Source organism: Eretmochelys imbricata, chromosome 8 (genome assembly GCF_965152235.1).
Source record: "Eretmochelys imbricata isolate rEreImb1 chromosome 8, rEreImb1.hap1, whole genome shotgun sequence".
In the NCBI taxonomy this organism is placed as follows: domain Eukaryota; kingdom Metazoa; phylum Chordata; order Testudines; family Cheloniidae; genus Eretmochelys; species Eretmochelys imbricata.
Genome location: NC_135579.1, coordinates 63,146,825 through 63,159,253, shown reverse-complemented (window position 1 = coordinate 63,159,253; position 12,429 = coordinate 63,146,825). Strand labels below are relative to the sequence as shown.

Below are 12,429 nucleotides of genomic sequence, written 5' to 3'. Positions count from 1 at the left end.
CAGCTCAGCAAGTACTCCTGTCTCCAGCACCCAGGCACCCATTTAACTCTGTATAAATCTTCTACAGGGTAAACTCATAAATTGTCCACCCTCTATAACACTGATAGAGAGATATGCACCGCTGTTTGCGCCCCCAGATATTAATCACTTACTCTGGGTTAAATAAACAAACATGATTTTATTAAGTATAAAAAGTAGGATTTAAGTGGTTTCAGGTAATAACAGACAGAACAAAGTAAGTTACCAAACAAAATAAAACAAAACACACAGGTCTAAGCCTAATACATTTAAGAAATTGAATACAGGTAAATCTCATCCTCAGAGATGTTCCAATAAGCTTCTTTCACAGACTAGACTCCTCCTTAGTCTAGTCCCAATCCTTTCCCCTGCTACAGTCCTTGTTAGTTCCAGATCAGGTGGTAACTAAGGGATTTCTCATGACTGGCATCCCCCTTTGTTCTGTTCCACCCTCTTTTATAGCTTTGGCACAAGGTGGGAATCTTTTGTCTCTCTGGGTCCCCACCTCTCTTTCTAAATGAAAAATCACCAAGTTTAAGATGGATTCCAATTCAGACATGATCACATGTCACTATAAGACCGCCTTCTTCATTACCTAGTAGCTGGGAGACACATATATAGGAAGGCTTGCAGGTAAACAAACCCATTCATAGGTTCATTGATTCTGAAGCACCCTTAATGGCTTCCACTTAAAATGTTTACATCAGGAATACAAGTTTATATCTTATTCTGATAACTGCAGACATAGAAATAATACATGCAAACAAACAGGATGAACACACTCAGTAGATTATAAGCTTTGTAAAGAGACCTTACAAGAGTCCTTTTGCATGAAGCATATCCCAGTTACATCATATTCACTCGTTTCAGAGTAGCAGCTGTGTTAGTCTGTATCTGCAAAAAGAACAGGAGTACTTGTGGCACCTTAGAGACTAACAAATGTATTAGAGCATAAGCTTTCGTGAGCTACAGCTCACTTCATCGAATGCATAGAATGGAACATATAGTAAGATATATATATATATATATCTTACTATATGTTCAAGTTGGAAGTTACCATACAAACTGTGAGAGGCTAATTAGTTAAGATGAGCTATTATCAGCAGGAGAAAAAAAACTTTGTAGTGATAATCAAGATGGCCTATTTAGTCAGTTGACAAGAGGATACTTAACTTAAGGAAATAGATTCAATATGTGTAATGACCCAGCCACACCCAGTCTCTATTCAAACCCAAGTTAATGGTATCTAGTTTGTATATTAATTCAAGCTCAGCAGTTTCTCTTTGGAGTCTGTTTTTGAAGCTTTTCTGTTGCAAAATTGTCACCCTTAAATCTTTTACTGAGTGGCCAGAGAGGTTGAAATGTTCTCCTACCGGTTTTTGAATGTTATGATTCCTGATGTCAGATTTGTGTTCATTTATTCTTTTGCATAGAGACTGTCCGGTTTGGCTAATGTACATTGCAGAGGGGCATTGCTGGCACATGATGGCATATATCACATTGGTAGATGTGCAGGTGAATGAGCCCCTGATGGCGTGGCTAATGTGATTAGATCCTATGATGGTGTCACTTGAATTAATATGTGTACATTAGCATAGTTCCATAAAACATATGGAGTGCAATGTCACACCATGGCATTGCAACGCCGCTCAAATTTGACCTCCCACTTTTGCAGTCTTTCCAGTACCCGTAGGTCGGTGGCAGGTTTTCCCCTCACTCAGTGAAACGGACACGCACCATCCACTATTCCACACAACACACACATCAATTACTTACTCTTTTCCTTCGTCAGCCCTTGCGGAACTCAGTTCCCCAAAGTTTGTGTAATATAGGAGTCTGAAGCAGTTGAATAGAGACCATCATACTGAATCTTAGGTCCTGCAGACTGAAACCCAATTGAATGTCTGCACTGGACTCATTTTGTTTGAACTTGCCCTGCTCTGGAATGCACCCAAACAGAGAAGGTAGCCAAAGTTTGGAAAAGAAGATGTAAAAGGAAGGACTCAAACTGTTCTCTCCAGCAGCAGCAAGGCCATACAAGATAATTTCCCTCTATTTCTGTAGGAAAGGAAAGTAGCCACTGTTGTTGCATCTTTTGGTTTAAAAATCAAATACAGGTAATTATCAAGGGACTAGAAGGTAGCACAAGATGCTAGTGCATGATTAAACTATAGTGTGGTTAGGAAATAAAAGAGAATTCCCTAATTTAATTTCTTTATTTGAAACTCATTTTGAAGTGAAGTAGAATAAAAGCCCCAAATCGTTGCAAATTTCAATAATATTTATACCAAAACAGTACTTATGCTGAAGTTGTTCTGGGGATAAAACACAACTTCAGTATAATTTTTTTTGTAAAAATAAATTTAATTGAAACCTTAATGAAGGATATTGTGTCAAGTCTGTCTCTTCCTCCATAGACGGTTCATGGTGAACATTCAGCAATTGTAAGGCTGAAATACTGTAGAAGCCAATATTGTAATCCCAGACAATCTCTGCCATACATTTGCTTTATTTACCACATACATGTTTGTTATTTTGCAATGTTTCCCAGTATATTATCTGTTCATTTGGATAAATTGCATGGGAGGTAATCAGTCTTTTGTATATACAAGGAGAAAATGGGACATATATATTAAACAAATAGTTATTAGGTGGGGGCACCATATTAATTCCTGCTTGTTCAAGACAAAGAGCTACATAAATATCTTCTAAGTATGTATACATGACTTTTAAAGATGCATTGACAATTTTTGCAGCCAGGGTTCCAGAAAAGACATATCCAGTTCCTGAACAAAAATCAGGGTAGCGCTCAGCTGTGTAGACTTCCTTGGGCATGTACCATTTGCTTTCTTTATTTTGATGAGGCTGACCATTTCTCATAAGATAGCCAGTGAAATACTACTGTGAAGGAGGCATAAGTGGTCTTAGGAGACTTTGTATTAAATATTCTGTATTAACAAAAACATCACTGTCTGTTTTCATGACAAAATTTGCACCACCACAGTAGATGGCAACCCACTTCAAACCCATAAGGTTTTAAGAGTTAGGTTCTTGTAACCTTGTGTCCAGAAAGTCTTGTTGAATGGTCATGAATGTGTCATGATATTGACTGCTTTCCCGCAGTAGGGCTTCATTTTGTTCTTTGTCGTTAATACCCAACATAAATAAGCGAACAACTTTTATTCCTGGAACCACAGATTCATTTCCCCAGGTTTTCCTGACGGCTTCCCTGTGCTGCTTTTCATCAGCTTTGGTTGCTATTAATAGTATTAAGCAAGGAGTTCTTTCATTACATTTATCTCTTTCGTTAACAACAAGCCTAAAGGGTTGAGTATCATTGATTTCAGTAGCAAATGGTGCCGCATTTACAGTTAGACCCCCTATCTTCCTGTTTAGCAAGAATTGTCTGAAGCTGGAAACATTGCTTCTCAGGAAAATGTTTTCTTTTGCTGTCTCAGGTTTCTCATATCCTTTGGCAGGAAATGGAAATCTTTCCATTAAATTCAAGACAGTGTTTTCTTTCATTTTGATTTTTGCTAAAAGAGCAAAGTAATTAAGTGTCATAGGAATGAAAAACAAATATATCCCTAGAAAACAGGTGGAGTCAATCAAGAAAATACACATCTTGAAGCACCTCCAAGAAATGGGAAAATATCTTCCATAGCAGGTCATGGTGGTGGTTTTCAAAATGATACAGAACAAACTGCTTTTAGTCACACAGATATCTGAAGAAGAGGGTTTTGCATGCAGCTGATTGGTTTCCTCCATGACACAGTCAGATGACCAAATCACTTTCATAATATTGATTCGTTAGGGTTCTTTTAATTAAAAATGTTCCCTAATTTACATCCTGATATAATGTAGATTGGTCATTTTCTTGTCAAAAGAACTGGTATCCTATGTTTGGACTTTACTAATGCCTTCATTTTCCAACTTTTCTTTATGAGGATAATACAAATACAAAATTATAAACAAAACACTTATTGCCCAATGCAATTCATCCCAAACTTTACAAAACTGGTCAACTTTTATAATATGAAAAACAAATTGCTGCAATGCAATTTCAGTTATATCCAAAATAGAACTCCAAATGTTTTCCATATCCTATGTGTCTTTCCATTAAAAGTGTGACTTTAACATTAATGGAATTATTCTTTTATACTGAGAGAAGAGACCCATAACAAGCAAATATTTATGAAGAATACAGGGCACATTCTATTTTAATTATGTATGTTTATGAAACATGCTAAAATGAACCATATTTGCAGTAACAACAACATCTTGACGTACAGATGTTTTATCTATCTGTATCAATCATAGGTCAATCTGATACGTACTCAAGCTCATCACCACCCTGCAGGTGAAAACAACTGTACCTTCAATTTTAGTTATAATTTGTAAGTGTTTATATTTTTTTTATGTTGTTGTATTTTTAAGTAAAGCTGGGTGAAGTTTTTCATTTGAATAATTTGCTCACCAAAACAAGTTGGGTCATACAAGGGTCAGGTCTACTTTGGTTAATTGTTTTGGATGAATAAAAAACCTGGAAAAAGTTTGCTTTGGCACTTCTGAAACAAAATGTTTTGACTGTTCTTTTCAGTAAGCTTTTTCTTTTCAGAATTTCACTGAATTGTATTAAAAACCACATATAAAAGGAGGTTACAAACAGGACAAATTAAATATTTCATTTTGGGTTGAGCAAAATGTTTCCTTTGATCTGAAACTTTTTTTAAGTCTTTAATTTAGTTGGAAAGAACGAAAAAAAAAATTTGTGTTGTATTGACCCAAACAGTATTCTCTCTTCTTTTTTGGTTCAAGCCACCAAACTGAAAAATTGGCTACTCTCTCAGTTCTGCTTTTATGTGAATTTTGAGATCATGAAAGGTGCTAAATACTGAAAGGACTAGAGCTACGTAAATGACTTAGGTAGTCAGATAGAAGTCCTCTGTCCACAGGCCCTGGAGACCATGGGCAGTGCAGATTCTATCGCCTCTCTACGCCTTAATTCCAGATGGACAGCCTCTAAGGCTTGAGGATAATTCTGTGTCCATTCTGCAGTATGTAGGGGTCAAACTCCAGTTTCTTCCCCCGGCCCAAAGGATACAAAAACTTATCTCTAGAATCAAAAAGCTTTGTAGATACACAGTTTGCAATGCACTGGAAAATTATTACAGCAAAGGATGTGGCATGGGGGAAAGCTAGGCATATTACCTGTATTGAACTGCCTTTCACAAACTGAAAGGGCAGAAAACCTGTGGGCTGCACGAGATTAATTTTGCTGAAATAAATTAGTGCTCAGATTGTATGTTCTCCTTACAGAAAGTCAGGCTATGCAGAGAGGAAATGCATAATGAAAGTCAGCACTGGTGCCAGCAAAGGTTCAGAAAAGGAGACAGACTGGGTCCCTACAATGGGATCCCCCAGGACTGGCCAGAAGGAGTAGCAGAACTCAGTCTAGTGTGCCACAATCATCAGGAAGCCTGGTTCAGAATAATCCAGAATGAAGTAAGGGGGTAAATCCTATCCCATTGACAATAGACCAAATTATCCCTGTTTTTATCTCAGAATGCATGTACTTTGTATTGTTATTATTTGTTATTCCCATTATAGTAGAGAATTCTGCCTCTCCTTCTAGAAGCATGTGATCCTAACTCTCTGCTGAGACCTCTATCAAGTTTAACAGTTTTGATGGTTGCTTTTTTATGCTATGACTTCATTCACAGATTTTAAGTCCAAAAGGGACTATTATGAGCATCTAGTCTGATCTCCTGCATAACAGGCCATAGAACCTTATCCAATAATTCCTGCATCAATCCCATAATTTCTATTTGAGCTAAAGCATCTTCCAGCAATATATCCAGTTGTGATTTTACAACTTTAAGTGATAGAGAATTATTCATATCCCTAGGTAAATTGTTCCAATGGTTAAGCTAGTTTCAGCTTCAGCTCCCAACCATTTGCTTTAACATTAATTCATTAGGAATTGTCAACACCAAATCATTTCACGCTGAAAGCCATCAAAGAGGAACCATGGATTTTATATTGCCCCTTACCTTATTCAGAAAAAACAAACAAACAGAAAATGAAATTCTTCTTTTTCTATTGGCAAAACCCAGAGCATCAGAAAGAAAAACATAATGATACCAAATGAAGGTTCTGCCAAAAGTCATCCTTCTGGAGTGTTGACCATTTTTTCCTGGGGAAAAAACAAAAAACAAAAAGCAAAGCAAAGCAAAGCAAAGCAAAACAAAAAAAAACAAATAAAACTTTTTAAAAAATAAAATAAATCAGACATATCTTATTTTATAAAGATCCAAAAAATAATTTAAAAACTGGCAGCTGGTCAGCCATCAATGATACAGAAGAAGTTAAAATTTTAGGATAGTGCTTGTTTCTTATTGGCTAAAGTATAGAACAAGTACAGAATAAAAATCCACACAGTTCTCACCATTTTGGATTTCTTACCAAAACCCTATCAAGTTTCCACTTTGCCATCTTATTTATTCATTGTAAAGCAGCTTGTCGGAGATTTGCTTAAAGGAGATTTTTTTAAATAAAATAACTTAAGTTTCCTCTGAGCAAATAAGGAATCCTAGCAGCTCTTTTAGAATAAAAAAAACCCAACAACAACATACAATTTTAGAGCAATGTTTTCAAGACTAGGTGCCTGAAACAATATTACAAAGCTCATATTCAAAAAACATGAGTTAGGTTTCCAACAGTCATGAGATAAAAAAATAATAATACTTGTGGAGTTCTTTTTTATTTGACGTCTGACTTTTGCTCCTTCAGGGTTCACATTTTCCAGCATTTTCCCACAACCATGGAAAGAGGGGTAGAAGAAACTTGCTTAAATAAAATATAATAAAATAAACAAACATTTTAAAAAAATGGAAGCTGAGATTCTGCTGTGTTCCCATGATTCCAAGGCCTAGGCACTTAAGAAGAACACACCAGATATTGTTAGATTTTAACATGGTAAAGTTGCAAAAGTTGACAACTCTGTTAAACTTAGGCTCCAAAATCCATATTTAAGACTTTCAATTCAAATGGTCTAATTTTCAACCACGTACCCTCTCTTTTTCAGCAGCAGTACCCTTTGAAAAGTCAGACCACTTTTATATAGAGCCCAAAATATGGATTTAGGAGCCTAAATTGAGGCATCCAGAGTTGAAAGGCTTTACGGTTATTTTATAACAAATACACTTCTGTTGTACATGTGAAAGACAGTAATTACACATCTAAATAGATACACAGTTGCACTTGTCTGTCCTTCAATATTTTAAATAAGTGGTGCTTACTACCAAGGAAATTACTGTATAAATAATTTGAAGGGCAGAAATTATTGGGTGGACGCATGGGTGGTCTCATCTAGTTAAGTACACAAGATCCATTTTCAACATGATGAACCATGGAACAAGGCAGCATGGGTCAGCCAATAGGCCACTGAAGTGGAAAAAAGGACACCTAGACTCTATTCCTGGCTCTGACCTCCTGTATGATCTTGGGAAAGTAGTTAATATCTAATACTTCAGAGGAAGTTGAATTCCTTTGTAGGCCATTTTTCTCAGTGCTGAATATGGGAAGGGGATCATATGGTAGATTGCAAATCCGGTAGCAAAGGTTTTTAATATATCGATCTCATGAGCCAGATCTTTTGATATTCTGGGACTGAGATTATCTAGTCCTCTTAATTTGAGCATATTAAACCCTATGAGTTTTGCTTCCACCTGGGATGTGGTAATTTCCATGTCTATACAATCATTCCCATTAGCCATCCTGCCTTTGCTCCCATGTTCTGCACTATCATCCTTATTGAAAACTGAGGAATAATATTAATTTAGTTTTTGGGCCATAGATAGTTCATCGTTAATCTCTTCCCTATTCTTGCTGCATAGCAGCCCTGCTTCTGTCACTAGACAGATAGAACCCCTTTTACAATCCTTCTCCAAAACGATTTTGACCTAAACCAGTTCTGTTTTATCCTTTGCATCATTTATTTCTTTATAGTATACTGCATTATTGATGTACAACTCTACCCACCAGCTTTATCTTTATTTCTCTATCTCCTGAAAAGCACATAACGTTCAATACCTGTGTTTCAGTCATGATTGCAATTCCACTAAGGTTTGGTTATCCCTATAGTATCTTTCTTCACCAGTAGTTCTAGTTCTTCCATTTTGCTGTTTAGGCTCCTCACATCAGTGTACAAGCATCTAAGTTGTTTCTATCTGACAACCCGATTTCCTAATTTTTGAAAAATCAAGTTCATCTCATTTGCCACCAGTCTTTCTATTTTTTATACCAAATAATTTCACACAGTCCTCTCGGAGGGTTGTTTATGTGCATAAACTACACTGGTGCTCACATTTACAGAAACATTTATGATCCAAATTAAAAATCCCCAAAGCACAACAATGGCTAAAAATTGTAGGCCCAGAAAGATTAGCCCAAGTCAAATTCTGCTCTCTCACCCTGAGAAGACACAGAAGAAGTGACCACAAAAGGTACAGTACAACATAGAATTCTGAAAAAAAAGGGTGTTTGTGTGGGAGGCTTTAGCAATATGGTTATTAGACAGTAATTAGACAGTTAGACTGCAGTCACTTATAGGAATTATTACGATGTGACAGATTAGGAATAATTAATAATTACAGGCATGCTCATGGAGACATGGAATGCCACCTCTGGGTAATAGGCAGGTCTTAATCTTGTTATGGTCACTGGCGAAATATGGTTTTGTATCTGACAGGTTACATAAACATGGGACATAAAATCCCCAACCCAGCTCCCTATTTTTTGGGTGCTCTTGGGTTCCTGAACTGGTGTCAAATGGATCCATGGCCTTCTGAGGTGTTCTATTAATTTTGTATTCTTTTCTTTTTTCCTTCTCAGTGCTTTAAATATGCAATACCACCTTATTGGCTTAAAGATTTAGCTGAATTTATTTTTTTTGGTGCTCTGCTATTATAATAATTAGTGGAACTGTATGGTTTTTATATACAGGTATAATTGAATATATCTATTTGATTCACAAATCATGCCAAACTCATAATGAAAGAAGTGTTCCATGGGAGAAATTTCTGTGTAGCTCACTTTGGAAAAGAATCTGTGAAAAATTCATAAATAGTGTAAGTATGTGATTATTAATAAATATCATAAGCATGGATAGTTATAGTTTCATTATTGACCTGGCTATAGAATGGAACTTTAAACATTTTGCTATACAGGCAAGGATGCCATAGTGGAGAAATGGTTTCGAAGTCACAGAATCACTGACAGTTTTCATACAAGTGTTATTTCAAACATCAAGCCCTTCTAAGCACTGCAGGTTGGACAGATTTCAAGGATTTTTGTTTGGAATATAAAAGACAGTATGTCCATGCCGTGAACAAGACTGGAAATATTTTAAGACAGCTTATGTTTGAAAAATACATGGTCTCAGGAGCACTGCCCGTAAGCCACAGGCGTGCCCAGCATAAATAGAACTGATGGGATGAGGGAATGGCTCTGTGTCCATAATGTATTCATCCACGTTGCACTTATCCATCTGATTTATGTTTTACAATAGAAGCTGATTCAGAGGTAAGTGAACAGATTTGAAATCTCTAGGTAAAATATCATTATGTGCACAAGTTTAACAGGGGATTCTAAGATGAAAGTTTAAAGTTGTGAATGCTGGCACAAAATTTTAAAAAGCTCTCATATCATGTATATTTCAGTTCTCACCCAGTTACAGAACCAAAAAAAAAAAAATGTTTCTTGACTATAGCCGTGCTTCACCTAACAAGAACTGCTAAATGGAGTGATACAAAATTATAGGAAGCTGGGGCAAGCAACGAGAACATGAGGCATCATGAGGGAACCTCCAAACATGAGGACGTTTGGCTGAAATCTGACCCAAAGCTTTGAATCTTCATCCGCTCCTCCAAATATTTTGTTTTGAAGTTAACTCATCACTGCTGGTGGCAAATGAAAAAGAAATGGCTGTGACACAAAAGGCAGGAAGGTCACAAAATGGAGAAGGACTCAGGCAGCGTGAGAGTGGTCAGATATCAAGACGACTTTCAGATCTTGTGTGGAAAATAGCAATAAGCGGTGACACTGTCACAGGGCTACAATTCCAAGGGTTCCACCGGTTACCAACACTTTTTTAGCTTTGCTTTTGTCATTCCCCATGTTCCTAAAAGTCTCAGTGGGAACAGACAAGTAATTAAAGGTTGCCGATTATGTAGATTGTTAGTATGTTATATTCTAGTGTTGTATTTCATTGGAGTTTTTTGTTGTTTTTTGCGGGTGGTGGTGGGAAGAAATGTCTCTTGGAATTGCCTGTTGCACTTTACTGAGCAAATTAAGGGGAAAATAACAGTTTCTGAATAGTAAACATACATTATGTTTTCTTTAGATTAATCACATGTACATTGTGTTGAAACGTGTACTTCAAATAATTCAGCTAGCGTGTAATTGTATTAATCTGAATGTTCTATGACTGGGTGAACTGAAAGAAATCACTGGTTTTAACACAAAAGAAGATGAATATAACTAAAAATTAGGAAGATTTCGTTGGTAGTGTATCTCTGTATGTAATTTGTATAGGGGATCATTGCTACCAGAAGTAGGATCTTTAACATTAGCTGTTGTATGACAGTGTAGATAGCAACTCCAAGAAGAAAATATAACCAAGGATAATAAACAAGCTAACAATCATACAGATAGTACTGAAAGCATTTTTAGTATAATAGCTTTGCAAGCTAACTTTTATGCTTTACTGGATGGTTTCATTTTCAACAATTATTTTTTACACCAATATGACACCCTTTGTTCTTTCTTTTTCCTGTTTCTTCTAATGCTTCACTTACCTCATAGCTTCCTCCACTTTATTACACATTACAGAGCCTGATGAAAATATTGCATCTTTTCTTAATATAGTGTAGTGAGACCCTCTGAAAATTGGTGATTATGACTGACTGAAATATTAAATTACAAATATAGAGCAACTGTAATACCAAAAGTGCCAATTTATTCCCATTAAATTAATGAAAAAAGCAAGCATTGAGCCATATATCTGAATGACAGGAGGAAAACAAAACTAATTCAATTTGCAGGTTTTCTTCTTAGAGTTAACTCATATTCTTCACCAGAGAACATTACTATCATCATCATCTTATCTAAACAGATCCATTGTGTTGGGCAACATACATGCACAGAGTAGCGCACAGGGTTGGCAGGGAATTTTCTCTACATGAATTTCTGATGGAAAAAGCCTTTTCCTTTTTGAAAAAATGAAATTTTCAGTGGGAAAATTTCAAATTTTCAGAACATTTTTTCATTTTTTGTCAGAAAAAATGAAATGGCGGCTTCCTGGATGCATACAAAAGGTGAAATTGATAAAGAGCTTGCAAGAGGACACCTGACATGCTGAGAAATTCCACTTTGGTTCTTCTGAAAGGAATTTTTTTCAGAATTTCTGAGTGGCAAAAAATAATAATAATAATAATTGAGGTTTTTACTTTTCATTCTCAAGCAGGGCAATTCCCCCCCCACCCCAACATTTTCCACAGGACATACGTTTCATTTTCAGGCCAGTTCTACAAACAATCCCTGCCCTGAAGAACTTGGAATCTAAATAGACAAAACAAAAACAGGGTGAGGGGATGGGTAATTACACCCAAACAGAATGAACAATATGATGGAAGCAAATGGGGAAAGATGTTTTCCCCCCAGTATTTCCAAATGTTTCACTAATATTGTAGAAGACAACAAATCTGACCATGACATGGTGTACCACAAAGTCTCCAAATGAGAGATTAAAAACAAACAAAAAAGCAACACCTTACTGTAGTTTGATATTAAAGTAGAAAATGCAAAAGTACCACCTAAACTAAGGGCATTGTTAGAATTCTGGAATTAGAAGATTCAGACCTTCTGCCCTCCCAAAAGATTTCCCATCCAACTACTGATCCAGGCAAATACTATTTTCCCGTGCGATCAGAAAATGTCACAGTATGAGGGTAAATAGCACGCAAAGAAATCTAGATGAAATGTTTGTTACAAAACAGTTTGGCAAAAGTTGGCCATTTTTCAATTAGAAAATTTTCAAGTAAAAAACCCCCAAACAACTCTGATATGTATTAAAAGAGCTAGGATTTTTTTTATTATTATTTTTTTTATTTTTGTAATTCCACCAGTTTGAAGAATTTCAGCCTATTGGTTTGTTTGCAGTATTTTATTTTTGTTTGTTTGTATATATGTTTGCTTATTTCTTACTAGCACTATACAATTTATGACTGAATTTGTGTTTCTCTGCCAAAACAAAAGTACTAAGTAACTACGTTTCAGATTTTGAGATTAAATTCTTGTTGTTTGTGGATATTCCTACAAAGAATTCATATGAATGTCCAAAAGCAAAAT

The 12,429-nt window shown here is 36.0% G+C and overlaps 1 pseudogene; it reads right to left on the bottom strand.

Moving 5' to 3' along the window:
- Positions 1 to 2,526: 2,526 nt before the first annotated feature.
- Positions 2,527 to 3,543, bottom strand: LOC144269565 (beta-1,3-galactosyltransferase 2-like; annotated as a pseudogene).
- Between the last annotated feature and the right edge of the window lie 8,886 nt (positions 3,544 to 12,429).